The sequence below is a fragment of the Prionailurus bengalensis genome, chromosome C2, assembly GCF_016509475.1.
Source record: "Prionailurus bengalensis isolate Pbe53 chromosome C2, Fcat_Pben_1.1_paternal_pri, whole genome shotgun sequence".
In the NCBI taxonomy this organism is placed as follows: domain Eukaryota; kingdom Metazoa; phylum Chordata; class Mammalia; order Carnivora; family Felidae; genus Prionailurus; species Prionailurus bengalensis.
In genome coordinates, this window is record NC_057350.1 from 125,352,865 (window position 1) to 125,371,569 (window position 18,705).

Consider the following 18,705-nt stretch of genomic DNA (forward strand, 5'->3'; position numbering starts at 1 on the left):
TAAGCCTCTAGCTATCTTTCCTCCAGGTACCCCTGTTAGTTTATGTCCTTCTGATGATAATCTAAGCATAACCAAACACTACCATATTTTACTGTTCTGTTTCTTACATATCTCATTGAATAGTGTTTTGGAGACTGGCTCAGATCAGTTCATATAGAAATGCCTCATTCTTTTAAGAGTTGTATAATATCACATAATTCAGCTATAATCTCTGCATGTGTGCATGTCTAAGTGTTTTATTACATTTTCCTTTAAAGCCTTATGTATCTCTTACTTTGCGTTCCAGGAAAATGTAGTGTCCGGTGCCCCTTGAGTAACCTCTGCACCTCATCTGCCTCTCCCTTTCTATCCTCTTCCTCCCATGGTTGGTAGTCCTGGTCTGTGTATGGTTTCAACCTTTTTGTGCTGGTCTTGGAAGGCAGTTGAAGAAGACAAGAGGAGAGAGAGAGGCAGCATTCCCACAGCTGAAGGCAGGACAGGATGTTTGAAGCTTTGTTGGTTCTCTGATAAGTGAGACCAGCATCCAGGCCTCCTCCTTTAGAATTTAGGAATGATAACCACTTGCTCTATGACTTTGTACAAGTTTTATTGCCTGTAAGGGCTTTAATTTATCTCTGGGTAAGATGAGTAGTCTGTATAATGTGATTTCTAAGTCTCCAGGCTCCAAGTCTAAAATTTTAAGAAAATACTTTCTAATAATCCGCTGGTGTGAGTGTTAAGAGTATATCCCCTTTTGAGGCAGCTAGGTGGTTCAGTTGGTTAAGCATCCAGCTTCAGGTCATGACCTCACAGTTCATGAGTTGGAGCCCCACATTGGGTTCTCTGCTGTCAGCATGGAGCCTGCTTCAAATCCTCTCCCCCTCTTTCTCTGCCCCTCCCCTGCTAATTCTCTCTCTCAAAATCAATAAATAAACTTAAGAAAAAAGAGTATATCCCCTTTTCATTTATTTTGGGAGAGAGGGGGGCAGAAAGAGAGAGAGAGAGAGAGAGAGAGAGAGAGAATCCCAAGCAGGCTCTGCAGTCTGCACAGAGCTCAATGCAGGGCTCAAATTCATCAACGATGAGATCATGATCTGAGCAGAAATAAACAGTTGGATGCTCAACTGACTGAGTCACCCAGGCACCCCTAGATATTTATAATTTTGAAGGATATTGACCAATTACCATCTTAAGGGATATACTCTTTTTTAAAAAAAAAATTTTTTTTAAGGGATATACTCTTGGGCCGTTTGGGTGGCTTAGTTAAGCAACTGACTCTTGGTTTCATCTCAGATCATGATCTCACAGTTCGTGGGATTGAGCCCACATCCGGCTCTGCACTGACATCATGGAGCCTGCCTGGGATTCTCTGCCTCTCTCTCTCTCTCTCTCTCTCTCTCTCTCTCTCTCAAATAAATAAACAAACATTAAAAAAATTTACAGATATCTATGCCTGTTGATCTAGTAATTTTATTTTTAGGCACTTATTCTGCAGTTACACTTGCATATGCACAAAGTAATATAAATTCAAAGTTGTTCATTGTAGCATTGTTTGTATAGGAAGAGATTGGAAACAGTCTATCCATTAACAAGTGACTGGATGATTATAGTATATCCTTACAATGGAACACTATATAGTAAAAAAGAAAAAGAATGCAGATACAATGAAATACTATCTAGCAATGAGAATGAACAAAGTACTGTTACATTCAGTAGAGTATAAATATCAAAACAATGTAGGGGAAAGGTAGAGCAAAAGAAGCTAAACATAAAAAAAGCACACCAGGGGGTGTCTGTCCTGGCTGGCTCAGTTGGTGAAGCATGACACTCTTGATCTTGGGTTTGCAAGTTAGAGCCCCATATCAGGTACAGAGAATACTTAAAAAATAAAAAAGTCCTGAGGTGCCTGGGTGGCTCAGTCAGTTAAGCATCCAACTCTCGATTTTGGCTCAGGTCATGATCTCATGGTTTATGAGTTTGAGCCCACATTGAGCTCTCTGCTGTCAGCACAGAGCCCCCTTTGGATCTTCTGTCCCCCTCTCTCTTTGCCTCTCCCCAGCTTGCGTGCACATGCTCTCTCTCAAAAATAAATTTAAAAAATTACAAGAAATAAATAAATAACATTAAAAAAAACTTTAAGAAAGCAGATTAAAATACACATCCATGAGCAAAAAGAAAGAAAGAAAGAAAGAAAGAAAGAAAGAAAGAGAGAGAGAGAGAAAGAAAGAAAGAAAGAAAGAAAGAAAGAAAGAAAGAGAGGCACCTGGGTGGCTCAGTCGGTTGAGCGGCTGACTTCTGCTCCGGTCATGATCTCGCGGTCTGTGAGTTTGAGCCCCGCGCTGGGCTCTGTGCTGACAGCTCAGAGCCTGGACCCTGTTTTGGATTCTGTGTCTCCCTCTCTCTCTGCCCCTCCTCCCGATCATGCTCTGTCTCTCTCTGTCTCAAAAATAAATAAACGTTAAAAAAAAATTATAAGAAAGAAAGAAAGAAAGAAAGAAAGAAAGAAAGAAAGAAAGAAAAAGAAAGAAAGAAAGAAGCAGGCTCTGCACTGATTGCAGAGTCCAATTTGGGGCTCGAACTCGGGAGCCATGACATGGTGACCTGAGCTGAAGTCTGACATTTAACTGACTCAGCCACCCAGCACCCCTAATGAATCAATCTATTTAATTAAACGTTCAAAACCAATAACACCACCAACAGTGAAAGTTCAAAAACAGAAAAAGGAAATGTCCAGCGTTAGAAGCTGGGATAATAGTTGTCTCTGGGGACAGGGCAGTGAGTGGAAGGGGTTCAGAGAAGTGGGTTTTAAGATATTCTTCACGGGGTGCCTGGATGACTCTGTGGATAGAGCATATAACTCTTGATCTTGGGGTTATAAGTTTGAGCCCCTCCCAAACTGGGTGTAGAGATTACTTCAAAAAATTAAAAAAAAAAAGATGTTCCTCATGTTCTCTTTATTGATTTGGGAACTAGTTACACAGGTGTGTTCAGTTTGTGAAAATTTATGATGTATGTGTAGTACAATTCTACACATCCATAAAAGTTTAAAAAGAATATAGTTACTGTATATGCTCTGATATATATTCGTGTAATATATATTACACGAAAAAGCAAGTATGAATCAAATACTTCCATTTGTGTAAAAAAAATAAATAAAAGGAGGGAAATAGGGGTGCCTGGGTGGCTCAGTCAGTTAAGTGTCTGACTTTTTTTTAAGATTATTTATTTCTTTTCTTTTTTTTATTAATAATTTATCTTTTAATTTACATCCAAGTTAGTTAGCGTATGGTGCAACAATGATTTCTGGAGTAGATTCCTTAATGCCCTTTGCCCATTTAGCCCATCCCCCCTCCCACAACCCCTCCAGTAACCCTCTGTTCTCCATATTTAAGAGTCTCTTATGTTTTGTCCCCCTCCTTGTGTTTATATTATTTTTGCTTCCTTTATCTTATGTTCATCTGTTTTGTATCTTTTTTTTTTTTAACATTTATTTATTATTGAGAGACAGACACAGAGCGTGAGCAGGGGAGGGGTAGAGAGAGGTAGACACAGAATCTGAAGCAGGCTCCAGGCTCTGAGCTGTCAGCACAGAGCCCAACGCAGGACTCGAGCTCACAAACTGCGAGATCATAACCTGAGCTGAAGTCGGTCGCCCAACCAACTAAACCACCCAGGCGCCCCTGTTTTGTCTCTTAAAGTCTTCATATGAGTGAAGTCATATGATATTTGTCTTTCTCTGACTGACTAATTTTGCTTAGCATAATCCCCTCCAGTTCCATCCACGTACTTACAAATGGCAAGATTTCATTCTTTTTGATTGCCAAGTAGTATTCCATCTTGTATATATACCACATCTTATTTATCCATTCATCCATCGATGGACATTTGGGCTCTTTCCATACTTTGGCTATTGTTGATAGTGCTGCTATAAACATTGGGGTGCATGTGCCCTTTCGAAACAGCATACCTGTACCCCTTGGATAAATACCTAGTAGTGCAATTGCTGGGTCTTAGGGTAGTTCTATTTTTAATTTTTTGAGAAACCTCCGTGCTGTTTTCCAGAGTGGCTGCACCAGTTTGGATTCCCACCAGCAGTGCAAAAGAGAACCTCTTTCTCTGCATCCTCACCAACATCTGTTGTTGCCTGAGTTGTTAATGTTAGCCATTCTGAGTGTCTAACTGTTGGTTTTGGTCCAGGTCATAATTGCAGTTCATGGGTTCTAGCCCCAAGTCCGGGCTCCATGCTGACAGTGTGGAGCTTGTTTGGGATTCTCTCTCTCCTTCTCTCTCTGCCCCTCCCCTGCTCTTTCTCTCTCAATAAATAAACTTAAAAAAAGTAGGGAACTATATCTGTACTTGCTTATATGTGCATACAATACCTCTGAAGGATGCTCAAGAAACTGACAACATTGGTTTTGTGAAGAGAGTTTCATAGCTGAGAGAATTTTACTGCCATTAGGTTGTACATTTTGAATTTCAAATCATGTGAATATATTACTTATACAATGAAAAGAAAACACTCAAATTCTAAAACACTCATAAAAAAGTTCTGTGATCTTAGGAAATACTCAGAAGTACTTGGAAAGAAAGAAAATAGGGGGAATAAAACCACCAAAAGATTATATGTTGAAGGTATAACACAGAAATCAGTGATGGGAAAGTGGGGGACATGAAGAACACTTGAGTCTTCTAAAATTGGACAGGGGTGCTAGGGTGGCTCAGTTGGTTAAGCACCTAATCTTGGCTCAGGTCATGATCTTGCAGTTTGTGGGTTCCAGCCCCAAGTCCCGCTCTGTGCTGACAGCTCAGAGCCTGGAGCCTGCTTCAGATTCTGTGTCTCCCTCTCTCTCTGCTCCTCCTCCACTCCTGCTCTGTGTTTGTCTCTCAAAAACGAATACAAATGTTTAAAAAATTAAAAAAATAATAAAATTGGACAGATAGAACCTTCTCTTTATGTTCACAACTTTACTTATTTATTTTTAGAGTTTATTTACCTGTTTTGGGCCGTCTGGGTGGCTCAGTTGGTTAAGCATCCCACTTCAGCTCAGGTCATGATCTCACAGTTCGTGGGTTCAAGCCCTGCATGGGGCTCTGTGCTGACAGCTCAGAGCCTGGAGCCTGCTTCACATTCTGTGTCTCCCTCTCTCTCTGCCCCTCCCCTTCTTGTTCTCTGTCTCTCTCTTAAAAAAGTAAACAAACATTTAAAAAATTTACGAAAATGTAAAAAAAAAATTAAAAAAAATAAAAGGGGGGCCGTCTGGGTGGCTCAGTCGGTTGAGCATCTGACTTCAACTCAGGTCATGATCTCACAGTCTGTGGGTTCAAGCCCCGCATCAGGCTCTGTGCTGACAGCCCAGAGCCTGGAGCCTGCTGATCCTATGTCTCCTTCTCTCTCTGCCTCTTCCCCATTCTCACTTTGTCTCACTCTGTCTCTCAAAAATAAATAAATGTAAAAAAAAAAATTTTTTTTTAAATTTGTGAAAAGTTTATTTATCTTTTTTAGTAATTCTACACCCAGTGTGGGGCTTGAACTCACACCTAAGATCAAGAGTCGCATGCTCTTCTGACTGAAACAGCCAGGCACGCCTGTGTTTACAACTTTAACTACGATTTAAGAACTAATCACAAATTGTTTTTTCTTTTAAAACTGTGTTTACTAGGGGTGCCTGGCTGGTTCAATTAGTACAGCATGTGACTCTTGACCTTGGGGTCATGAGTTCATGTCCCACGTTTGGCATAGAACTTACTTAAAAAAATAAAGTAGAACTATTTATTGGATTAAAAGAATAAGTTAATGCATACACTGGTTATAACAAGGAAGACAATTTGGGACACCTGGGTGGCTCAGATGGTTGAGCAACTGATTCTTGGTTTTGGCTCAGGTCATGGTCTTGAAGTTCATGAATTCCAGCCCTGCGTGGGGCTCTGTATTGACAGTGCAGAGCCTGCTTGGGATTGTCTCTTTCTCCCTGTTTCTCTGACCTCCCCTGCTTGTGCATGCACTCTCTCTCTCTCTCTCAAAATAACTAAATCAAGTTAAAAAAAATGAGTAAGATAATTCAAAGATCTACACATATTAAAAAAGATAACTCCCTCCCACCCAAGTCTTCCTCTTTCAGCCCTCTGAGGCATCCAATGTGATCAGCCTACTGTAATTCCTTCCACCCCTTTCTCTATATTCATATAAACATATATAAATGGTCAACAATAAACTAAAAGGATCATACCACTCTTTATCACTCTACAATTTGCATTTTTGACTTTAATAATATATCTGGACATCCCTCTGGGTCAATACAAATAGTTCTAACTCATTTTCATCATCGAATAATATTCCATAGTATGGAGGCAGGGCAACTGATTCATGGATCCCATTATCTATGGACGATCAGCTTGTTCCCAGTTTGTTTGTGTTTGTTTTACACCACAAACAATATGATAAGCATCTGTCTTAGGTTCCTGTGGTTACTTTAACAAATTATCACAAACTGGGGGACTTAAAACAGAAAGTTATTCTCTCATAATTCCTAAGTCTACAAGGCTGAAATAAAGGAATTGGCAGGGTTGTTTCCTTCTAGACACTCTGAAGGAGAATTTGTTCTATGCCCCTCTTCCAGCTTCTGGTAGCTGCCAGTGATCCTTGGCGTTCTTTGGCTTCTAGATGCATCATTCCCATCTCTGCCTCGTTGTTTTTTGTTTTTTGTTTTTTTTTTGTCCCTGCCTCATCTTTCACATCACCTTTGTCTCTGTGTCTCTGTATCTCAAATCTCCTTCGGCCTTTCCCTTACAAGGACACTTGTCATTGGATATAGGGCCCGTCCTAATTCTAACATGATCTCATTTCAAGATCCTTAACTTAATTACATGTGTAAAGATCCTTTTTCCAAATAAGGCTATGTTCCCAGGTTTTGGGTGGACATATCTGTAGAAGGGTCAACATTCAACCCACTGCAGCATTCTTGTGTATATCCTTATGGATATTTTCTTTAGCTTTTCCGCAGGGCAGAGTTAATGTATTTTTTGGTCAGTTGGCAAGTGTGTGTATTTTAAAGGCTAATAAATATTCCCAGGTTACTTCTAGAAAGTTTGCAGCTATTATACTTCTATCAGAGGTGTACCAGGGCTCCTTTCCCCAGGTATCATTGATTGCTTTTGTTAATGTTTGCCAGTCTAATGAGGGAAAATGGATTATTGTTTTAATGTTTTTCCATAACTATTAGTGAAATAAGCGTCTTTTTAATGGACCACTAGGATTTTCTCTTCCATTAATTGCCTGCTTGTATACCTTGCCTATATTTTTATAAAATTGATCCAGCTGGGTTAAAAAAAAATCCATTTATAGGGGCATGTGGCTGGCTCATTTGGTAGAATATGTGACTGCTGCTTTCTGGGTTGTGAGTTCAAGCCCCATCTTGGGCAGGAGAGCTTACTTAAAAAAAATCCATTTTTAGAAACTCTTACGTTTCTGATACATAGAGATATGTATGTTAGAGATACAATGTGTTTCCCATTTTTTTAAAAGTTATTGTTTTAAGTTTATTTATTTTGAAAACAAGGGCGGGGGGTGGGGTGCAGAGTGAGAGAGAAGGAGAGAGAGAATCCCAAACAGCCTCTGTACTGTCAGCAAAGAGCTGGATGCAGGGCTCAACATAACAAACTGTGAGATCATGACCTGAGCTGAAACCAAGAGATAGACATTTAACCAACTGAGCCATCAAGGTGCCCCTGTCTGCCATACATTTTGTTGTTTTATTCCATTTTTCTTTGTCTTGTCATTGTGATGTCATGCAAAACTTTCACAATACTTATGTAGACAATTTTTTTCTTTAATGATTCTGGGCTTCCTGTCTGGCTTAAAATTTCCCCCTCACGAAATAAATGTCATATCACTATTCTTTAAAAAATTCCCTCTAAGTGTTTGTTTCACATATATATACATATATATGTAAAATATTTATTTAAGTAATCTCTACCCCCAAAGTGGGGCTCTAACTCATGACCCCCAGATCAAGAGTTGCATGCTCTTCCAGCTGAACCAGCCAGGCGCCCCTGTTTTGTATATTTTTATATCTTTAATTCTTCTGGAATTTATTTTTGAATGTGGTATGGTTCTAGCTTTGATATATTATAAATATTCAATTAAACTAGGATAATTTATCAAACTACTGTTTTACCACTGGGCTGTTTGCCATCTTTGCTTTATAGTAGGTTCTACTTCTAGATTCCATCCTCGGTTACTCAAATATTTGCTTGAGCTATTATAGCAGCGAAAGTTAAAATAACTCTAAAATATAGTAACTTCACAATAAGTTAAGATTTTAGCTTTTCAGTAAGTGAAATTGAAGTGTGCCTCTAAGAAAGTCTATAAAATTTCCTGGTAGAGGTCCAAAGATAACAGGAGATAAGGTATGCAAAGGGGGCTGTGTAAACTATAAGGCACTACATACAAATGTTAGCTGTTACTGTCGCAAAAATGAACACACAGAAAAATAATCTTGGGCTTGGAAGGCTGTACTTCTGCTTTTATGACCATTAATATAGCAGGACTTGAAGAACCAGCTGTGAAGCAGCCAATCTAGCAACTCCATCTCCAGAAGTGGAGTGACAGAAGAAGGGGGAAAAGCGATGGGCTGCGCCCAGTCAGCGAGGAGTCAGTTCAAAGTTCCAGAACGGAATTCGGGAGAGGGACTGGGAAGCGAAGGCCAACAAGGAAATCTAGAGCAGAGGGGTGTCTCGGGAGGGGGCTACGAAAGACGGGGCAGGTGGCGGTTCTCTGCTGAAGGCGGCCTGTTGGAGATCCCCAATCCCACTATCTTCCAGAAGCCACAAAGAGGAGCCGAAACGGCGAGCAGTAGCGTCCCGGGAGGGCAGAGAGCCCGAGAGAACTAGGCGGCAGCACCGCCTCTCCCTCTGCCCTGCCGGGCCAGTCCCGCAGGTCTGGCGGCGGCCGCTGCGGGGCCGGGGATTGGTCCGAGCAGCGCGCGGGGCGGGGCGAAGGTTGCTGGAAGGCCAGCCGGGGAGGTGGGCGCGCGCGCGGGCACGGCGGCGGCGCGCGCGTGCTCCGTCGGTCGGTGCGGCGGCGGCGGCAGAGCGGGCCATGGCTGTGGGTGGCGGGCCAGTGTAACGCCGCGCGGGGCAGGCGGGAGGCGACCGGGAGAGGCAGGGATGGGGGTGCCTCAGCGGGACGGTCGCGGTGGCCTGGGCTGCTGACCGCGTAACCGGAGCTAGGAGTCTGCGGCGGCGGAACACCGGGCAGGTGAGAGCGGCGGCGCGGGACCCGGATGCGGCGCAGCCGAGTGGCGGCGCGGTCGCGGCGGCGGGTGAGGTGCCCCCGCGCGGGCGGGCGGCGCGCTCTAGCCCGCCACAGCCTGCGGCGCCGGCGAGTTGTGTACCCGCGGCGCGCTTCCTGCCGTCGCGGAGGACACCCGCCCGCCGGCCTGCGGGGGCGCTTCGCTCGACTGCGGCCCTCCCGGGGCTCTCTTAGGTGAGCGGCGCTTCCTGGCCACAGGGCGGCCGAGACGCGACCGGTAGCCCCGGCCGCTGGCGCTTTTGGTGGCGTTCCTGAAGGGCCCTCTCTGGAGAGGCGGCGCCCTCGCCCTGTCTCTCCTCCGCCTTTGCGGACGTCCCCGCGGCTTCTCCACCCTCAGGTGCCTTTTTGTGTAGAAGTGCATTTTAGGGGCGGGGATCCTGGGCTGTTGGGGTACGGTCGTGTTTTCAAATTCCACCGCCTCCACTGACCAGCCCTGGGACCTTGGGCCCAAGTGTCCCGATTTGTTAATGGGAATAATAATAATACGTACTTCACAGGGTTGTTTTGAGGATAGGACCGGATGATGTGCATGACCGATCAGCCAGAGCTCGGTAAGTGGTAAGCTATTAGGAGCAACCCTGGTGCAGCATCTTTTCTCGTTAGCCATTGCTGATTCCAGGCTGCGGGTGTACGTTTGGGGGCACATTTATTTACAGACTGCTCTGGTGTTGCAGTAACCTCCACTGAAATTGCCTAATATTGGAGACTGTTCTCTTACAGTGGCCAAAATAGAATCGTCTATTTCCCATACTAGAATCTTGTAGTCTCTTTCTTGCTAAGGCTTACTTGGGCTACCTGTCTCAGGTGCTGAGTGGCAATTGTTGAAATAAGACCGAAAGAATTTTAGGATTCGCTTAGGATGGAAAATGGTGGGACACACAAACTGGAAGTGCTTTGCAGTTTAAATAATCTTAAGTCACACTTAACTGTCACTTGTTACAGAGTATAAACACACGAGGAATATGGAAACAGACTCATTTTTCTGCGTTGCTACATCCGAAGGGAGTGACAAGTGCTTTTGTAAACATCATTGTGGGTAGTGTTAGTGTCTGGTGAAGTCATCATAATTAAATTAGATGAGTACTTACTTTGAAGCACTGAGTGAATGTTTGGAAATGTGATTCCTAATAAAATCATCTCCGAGTCAGTATTCTCAGCAGTTCATTAATCATTTGGGGATTTTTATGCAACGCTGTAAGGTTTTTATGGTAAAAGCAGAACTGTTTAAGTCATGATAATGTAGCATAAGACAGTGGTCAGGATAAAGATCTTAGTTTCAGAAGGCAAGTGTAGAAACAAGTAATAATCATAAGCTTTAAAAATGAAAATTGTATTCACTAAAGCAAAAATGACTAACAACAAAAAAACTTTGTTTTACACCCCTGATTCATACTCTGATGAGGATCTTTGACCTTCAGGGTGTTTTTTAGAAGTGTAGAAAATTGAGTTGTCTTTTAATTTATTGCCATTTTGCACCTCTTGACTGTGTTTTCTACTTTGTAAAGAGACTCATCCACAGAGACTTTGATTCAACGTATTTTTGAATGTGAACAAAATACACAGAAAAAAAATTAAAATTAGACCTTGTAATCTAAGATACGTTCTTCCTAAATTGTGATTTTTCCTCTTGTCTCACTTTAGATTGGTGAACCTGACAGTAGAAGCCCTACTGTGCTAGCTGCTGAAAAGGCTAGGGGTCAGAAGTCCCATCTTGCTTCGTTCTAGGCCTGGACTTGGGTCCCTAATAGCTGGGGCTTTGGGGATGTCACTCAGTCTTTTTGGTTTTGCCTTAGTCTTTTTATTTATAGAGTTTGAGTGGGTGTGTGTCACAAGGTTTGGGAGGGTGGTGATGGACTAGTGAATCACATTATATAGAAGAACCTTCCAGGATACTGCACTTTTATGGTTTCCTTCTCTTCACTCCCTTTCTCTCCTTTTGTTGATTTTTCCTTCTCCCTGAATTCAAAACATCCTAATGCCTTAGCGCTTCCAAGCCATTCCCTCAACTTAAAAAAAAAACTTTTTTTAAAGTAAGATCTGTGCCCAATGCAGGGTTTGAACTCACAACCCCAAGATCAGGAGTCGCATGCTCTGCTGCCTAAGCCAGCCCAGTGCCCCTATCCCCTCTACTTTTTTCTTTTCTTAAAAAAATTTTTTTTGAGTGTAGTTAACACACGGTGTTACATTAATTTCAGGTATACCACCTAGTGATTCAACAAGTGTATACATTACATAATGCTGTGCTCACCACAAGTGTGGCTACCATCTGTTGCCATACAATACTATTACAATATCACTATGTTCCCTCTACTGTTTTTCTACCTGTACTCTCTCCAGGTGATCTCATCATGTCCACTGTCCATGTGCTGTTGACGTTCAGATTTTTTTTTTTTAATATTTTTAAACGTTTATTCATTTTTGACAGACAGAGCATGAGAGGGGAAGAGGCAGAGAGAGGGAGACACAGAATCTGAAGCAGGCTCTAGGCTCTGAGCTCTCAGCACAGAGCCCGACACGGGGCTCGAATTCACAGACTGAGATATCATGACCTGAGCTGAAGTCGGATGCTCAACCGACTGAGCCACCCAGGCGCCCCCCCCCCCCCCTTTTTTTTTTTTTTTTAATATTTTTAAATGTTTATTCATTTTTGACAGACAGAGCATGAGAGGGGAAGGGACGTTCAGATTTTTTAAAAGGTTTATTTATTTTGAGACAGCGAGCAAGAGTGTGGTGAAGGGAGTGGGAGAGACAGAATCCCAAGCAGGCTCTGTGCTATCAGAGCAGAGCCTGATGTGGGGTTCGATCTCACAAACTGTGAGATTGTGATCTGAGCTGAAATCAAGAGTTGGACTCTCAACTGACTAGCCACCCAGGTGCCCGACGCTCAGATTTTTATCTTCAGTCCTGAACTTTAGATTTCTTTTACTGCCTTTGTGGTATCTTCACTCCATTTGCCTTTAGGCATCCAAAACTGAACATGTTCAGAGTGGAGCTCTTGATTTGTTTCTCAGCCTTTTCCTTCCTCAGCACCCCTCTGCCCTCCTCCTCCACCCCCGTTAAGTGAAAAATCTGGTGGTCATTCTTAATTCATCCCTTTGCCTCACTGCGCCTCCATTCCCCACATAATCAGTCCTTCAGCAAACCCTGTCAATTTTACCTCCAAAATACATTTCAGGTATATTTACTTCTTTGTTTTTATTGCCACCAACCCATTTCTTCTTGGGCAGTAGCTTCTTACCTGGTCTCTTGCCTCTGGTCTTGCTTTGCTGTTTCAAATAGTGATCAGAGTGATCTTTACTCACTTTCCTGCTTCAGTGGCTTATTACACTAAGAAGTAAATCCATACTCTTTACTTGCATTTTCTGCTATTATCTTGCTTATTTACTTATTTATTTGTTATGGCTTTTTCCCCCTTCGGCATACTCTAAACTCTCTGAGGGCCAGGATCTTGTCTGTCTTCTATATTGGTATTCTTGGTAACCAGAACAGTGCCTAAAACATTTAATTAATGTTGAATGAATGAATGTGTGAATGAAATAAGTCAGTCTTTTTTTTTTTTTTTAACGTTTATTTATTTTTGAGACAGAGAGAGACAGAGCATGAAGGGGGGAGGGGCAGAGAGAGAGGGAGACACAGAATCGGAAGCAGGCTCCAGGCTCTGAGCCATCAGCCCAGAGCCTGACGCGGGGCTCTAACTCACGGACCGCGAGATCGTGACTCGAGCTGAAGTCGGACGCTTGACCGACTGAGCCACCCAGGCGCCCCCAGTCTTTTGATTATAAGTTCAGCATGTGTTGAACAAACTTATTCTTTTTGGTCCCAGATTTGTGCAAATAAGGAAGTAATCAGAGGGCCTAGAGGTATTCTGTTAGGCATCCTTATTCCTCAGTCTTGGTTAAGGGGTGCTGTACCTCCTGAAGAGGCTAGACATTAAGCCACTAATAACAACAAATGTGATTTTTATTCATTGTATACTGGTTCATTAGTATTTTTGTAAATAAGGAACCAAACAGGTTTTCCAGGCTTGTGTTCTTTTGAGACATTGAATTTTGGTCTTGACTGGAGGGGATTGGTTCTAGAATGTGATACTTTCATTTAGTATTGCATACCAAATCCGATAGGGTAGCAGTTGGAATGTTTGCAGAGAGCAGGTGTGTTTATTTCAATTACACTATTTAAAAAAACAAAAACAAAAACGGAGACCCCTGATCCTCTGTGTGTGTGTGTGTGTGTGTGTGTGTGTGTGTGTGTATGTGTGTATCCATCCTCTCAACCATTTGATTTGGAATTATCATGTCTTGGGGATAAATTCTTACCATTTGGTTTCTTTCTTTCTTTTTTTTCAGGATTTTATTTTTGAAGCATGGGATTCTGTCTCTCCCTCTCTCTCTGCCTTTCCCCCACTTGAACTCTCTTATTCAAAAGAAATAAAATATTAAAAAAGAGTGTATAATTCCATTGTCAGAGTAGAAATAGAGAAAAAATATGTTGGAGGAGAAAAGCTTAGATTAGAAGAATAATGCTGACTTAACATTTAGTGAAAGAGAAGAAGAAAAGGAACAATAGGTGAGAATATCATCAGTTTTTTTGGCTGACATAAGACAACTTCCCTTATCACTCCTCTTACCTCTCACTGCCCTCCCCAGATTTTGTCACCTGGATTTTTTTCCCTCTCCTCACTCTTCATTCCCTGATTGGTATGGGCTCTTTTTCTAAGGAGTACCTGTGAGCCTTCAGTAGTTTAATGTCTGCTGTAATGCTTTGAGAGGAAACTATCCTTTTCTTGAAGAGGCCTTTCTTCTCCTAGTCAAGGTCTGTCTGCCTACATTTTCTAGCCATTGGGTCCAGCTTTCTCTTTAGACTGGCTCCAAACTGGTGCACTTCCTTTTTAAGTTGTTGTTCTACCATAGATTCCATAGTAGCCTTTATGTTATCTCCAGGTTAAATAGTTCTGAGTCACAAGCTTCTAGTTGAGAGAGAGAAAAATGAAAGGGATTAGATGTGTGGTTGGGTGTGTATAGTGTGTTTGTTCTAGTTGCTCTGATAATGCAGATTGTGTCTCTAATTTAGACCTTTCTTTTTCAATAGGCTTGTTTATTATTATTCATTAAATAAACACTTTTTATATAAATTTCATATAAATATATAATTTTTGTATAATATATGATGTACAGTAAATATATAATACACTTTTAGATACATATTTTTAAATATTAAAATCAATTATTATTATATTATCCACAATCAGCATGGAGGCAGACATGGGGCTGGATCCCAGGACCCTAGGATCATGACCTGAGCCAAAATCAAGAGTCGGACACTCAACTGACTGAGCCACTCAGGTGCCCCTATTTTTTTAGATGACCAAAGAGATTTTGATAAAAAGGCATTTCTAAAAGAGGATGACATTGAATTAAAAAAAATTTATATACAGTAAAACTCTAATTTTTAAAATTAATTGAAAATGTTTTCAGTACAGTTAATGTACAGGGTATTAGTTTTAGGTGTACGGTGTAAATGATTAAACAATTGTATTCATTACTCAGTGCTCATTGTGATAAGTATAATCTTTATTGCCTATCACCTAATTTCACCCATCTCCCACCCACCGCTCCTCTGGCGACCATCAGTTTGTTCTCTGTAGTTAAGTCTGTTTCTTTGGTTTGTCAAAACTTAATTTTTTTCAGGGCGCCTGGGTGGCGCAGTCGGTTAAGCGTCCGACTTCAGCCAGGTCACGATCTCACGGTTCGTGAGTTCGAGCCCCGCGTCAGGCTCTGGGCTGATGGCTCAGAGCCTGGAGCCTGCTTCCGATTCTGTGTCTCCCTCTTTCTCTGCCCCTCCCCTGTTCATGCTCTGTCTCTCTCTGTCCAAAAATAAATAAACGTTGAAAAAAAAACTTAATTTTTTTCATATACAGCCCTGAGGGTTTTTTTTTTTTTATTATTAAATGTTTATTTATTTTGAGGGAGAGAGAGTATGAGCCAGGGAGGAGCAGGGAGAGAGGGAGAGAGAGAATCCCAAGCAGGCTCCATGTTGTCAGCGCAGAGCTTAACATGGGGTTCAAATCTCACAAACCCTGAAATCGTGACCTGAGCCAAAAATCAAGAGTCAGATGCTTAACCGACTGAGCCACTCAGGCGTTCCCCTCCTGAGTTTTAACACATGCATAGATTTTTGTAATTATAGCCACCACTAACAGTATACAGAACAATTCCAACACCTCAAAGAATTCCCTTGTGTTGCTCCTTTGTAGTCCTCTCCCTTCTCATTCTGAGCACTTGGATTCATTTTATTTATTTATAAAAATATTTATTCATTTTTGAGAGAGAGCGAGACAGAGGGTGAGTCGGGGAGAGGCAGAAAGAGAGGGAAACACAGAATTCGAAGTAGGCTCTGAAGCAGGCTCCAGGCTCTGAGCTGTCAGCATGAAGCCTGACCCAGGTCTCAAACCCATGAACCATGAGATCATGACCTGAGCCGAAGTCAGATGCTTAACTGAGCCACCCAGGCGCCCTTATTTGTGTTTTAAAGAGAAAATTTTTCATGGCTAGAATATGTTAGAACTAGAATGAGTGGATAACTGATCACCCTAATTGTTGGTTTTCTTTTGGAAATATAAATGAGATAATTCCAGTCTTCAACATGCAATAAACTAATTATCCTTGTAGATGAAGGAATGTTTATAAAGGCTTTAAATTAAAAAAATACTGTATAACTTCTGAAAACTGTCAAGTGAGGTGAATCCCATAATGTCAGCTTATATAAAGGACCATCTAAGAGAATTTGGAGGCTAAGTCTGTGATAATAATGGATTCATCTCTCTGGTAAATCTAGACTTCCCATTTACTGCTCTTGGCAGGGTTAGCTGGAGATTAATTTTGCCAAGGATTATGTTATGAAGTCTCAGTTTTTCTTCCTAACTTCTCTCTAGCATTGTCACTTTCTGCTAGCCTACTTTTTCCTAGCACTTAAAGTTGTTTTTAGCCTAGGGATTGAAGGGAGGATATGCTATCTGTATAACTATGGTGTGTTGCAAATGTAGCTTTCATTTATCTTATATATATTAGTTTCAACCTAAAGCAGTTAATAATGTAGAAACTTCATCATTTCCTTACAAAATTCACAAATCCTTACCCTGAATCCTGGCTTCAGGATCTGTTTTCCCCCACCTCTTCACCAAGAATGCATACCTCCTCATTTCCTGCAGTATTTAAAGCAGTTCGCTTGAGGTTATTATCATTGCCCTTTTAACTGGTGTATTTACTGCTGGACCATCCCCTCTGTTGTGGTATTGCTAGAGCCAGGTCTGCAACTCACAGTCCTCTGGTGCAAGCTAGGAAGAACTGACATGCTTGTTCCTGACTCTAGCTTGTCCTCCCCTGGTGCTGGAATCACTTGGGAGACCACCAGGCAAATGCTTACTTGTCTTCAGGGGAAATGCGATCCTGATTATCCATGCCTTCAGGAGAAGGATTATGTGGATTAAAAGAAATCCATGAGTAATCCAGAAGCTTTATTTAAACTGCAGTTTAACCACATTCCTGACGATAGTTTTTCCTTGCATTTCTAATAACTGTAATATTTACTAATTTCGTATCTATCTCCTACCATATAGAAGTATTGGCAATTGTGAAGTAGGGAAAGGATGGGAGGGGTCAAAGGAATTAGATAATGAACAGGCTTTGCCCTACATAATTTGGTGTTGACTGGGTGGTTTAACCACAGTGCTTACTAGACCTCGAAGACCTGAATTCCATGAATTCCTTACCTGCTGAGCCACTGGAAGAAATTTGAGGTGACTGTCAACAAAAGGGCAAACTCCATTTTGAGACATTTGCTCCTTACTAGTTTAAATGATTGAGCTTTCATGATTTAAATAATGAGTACTTCAGACCATCAGAATTATAAGTTTAATGCAATTTGAAGTTTTCTTTAATGTTTATTTAAAAATTTAACTTTTCAACAATTTTCAGAGGAATTAAACTGAAAAACTGCAGTTTGAAATAGAGATTGTCTCTCTCTCTCTTTTTTTTTTTTTTTGGAGTTTATTTTGAGAGAGAGAGAGAGCTGGGGCAAGAGCAGGGGAGGGGCAGAGAAGAGAGGGAGAAAGAGAATTCCAAGCAGGCTCCCCACACTCAGTGCGGAGCCTGATACAGGGCTTAGAGTCAACAAACCATGAGATCATGACCTGAGCTGAAACTAAGAGTGGGATGCTTAACGGACTGAGCCATCCAGGTGCCCCGAGATGCTCAGTTTTTGTAGCCAGACCACTTACTACTACCTCTGACAAGTTACTTACACAGTAATTAATTTCTATTAAAAAAAAATTTTTTTTAACATTTATTTATTTTTGAGACAGAGAGAGACAGAGCATGAACGGGGGAGGGTCAGAGAGAGGGAGACACAGAATCAGAAACAGGCTCCAGGCTCTGAGCTGTCAGCACAGAGCCCGACGCGGGGCTCGAACTCACGGAGTGCGAGATCATGACCTGAGGTGAAGTCGGCCGCTTAACCAACTGAGCCACCCAGGCGCCCCTAATTTCTATTAAACCGTTGAAATATGGTCAGTTAAAATTCTGTATTTTTTTTTTTTTTTGGTGCAAAAATGTGTTATTAAAGCATGAGGACAGGGCCCATGGGCAGATAATAGCTGCCTAAAATTTTGTACTCTTGAACTACCAATTTAGTGTAGGTCTTGTATTTATATACTAATAAAAGCAGTGTTTATAAATCATTACAAATTGCTGCTGTTATGTTATCTGAACAAAAATTATAATTTGTTAGCTAAAACTTACCTCTCCAGTTGTATATTTTATTTTATTTTTTTTATTAAAAAAAAATTTTTTTTTCAACGTTTTTTATTTATTTTGGGACAGAGAGAGACAGAGCATGAACGGGGGAGGGGCAGAGAGAGAGGGAGACACAGAATCAGAAACAGGCTCCAGGCTCTGAGCCATCAGCCCAGAGCCCGACGCGGGGCTCGAACTCCGGGACCGCGAGATCGTGACCTGGCTGAAGTCGGACGCTTAACTGACTGTGCCACCCAGGCGCCCCTCCAGTTGTATATTTTAAAAAAGTTAGGTTTCTGATCCTCTTGTAGTTCATAAGCGTGATGATTGGGTGTTCATGTTGTTGTGTGATATGTGCCTCCCTTAAACCTTGTTACGACCTTGGCACATTGCCCGTCTGACATAGGGAAAAAAAAAAGGTTCCATATTTATCAGCTAGATACATACATATATATATGTATATATTATATATACATATATATATGTATGTGTATATATATTATATATACATATATATATGTATGTGTGTATATATATGTGTGTGTGTGTGTGTGTATATATATATATATTATTCCCCTTAATTGAGATTCATTATGGGTAGTTTTTTGGGGGGAGGGGTGTCCTGCG

At 41.5% G+C, this 18,705-nt stretch overlaps 1 protein-coding gene and 1 non-coding gene across 2 annotated transcripts in view; both read left to right on the forward strand.

Moving 5' to 3' along the window:
* The first annotated feature begins 9,039 nt into the window (after window positions 1-9,039).
* Window positions 9,040-18,705, forward strand: part of PIK3CB (phosphatidylinositol-4,5-bisphosphate 3-kinase catalytic subunit beta) — a 189,748-nt gene continuing 180,082 nt past the window's right edge. The window contains 1 exon segment of the mRNA XM_043595281.1: window positions 9,040-9,235. The gene's annotated coding sequence lies outside the window, so the exon portion shown is untranslated.
* Window positions 18,378-18,481, forward strand: LOC122492530. The gene has a single exon (XR_006299702.1). It is a non-coding gene; the product is annotated as a small nucleolar RNA U13 (small nucleolar RNA).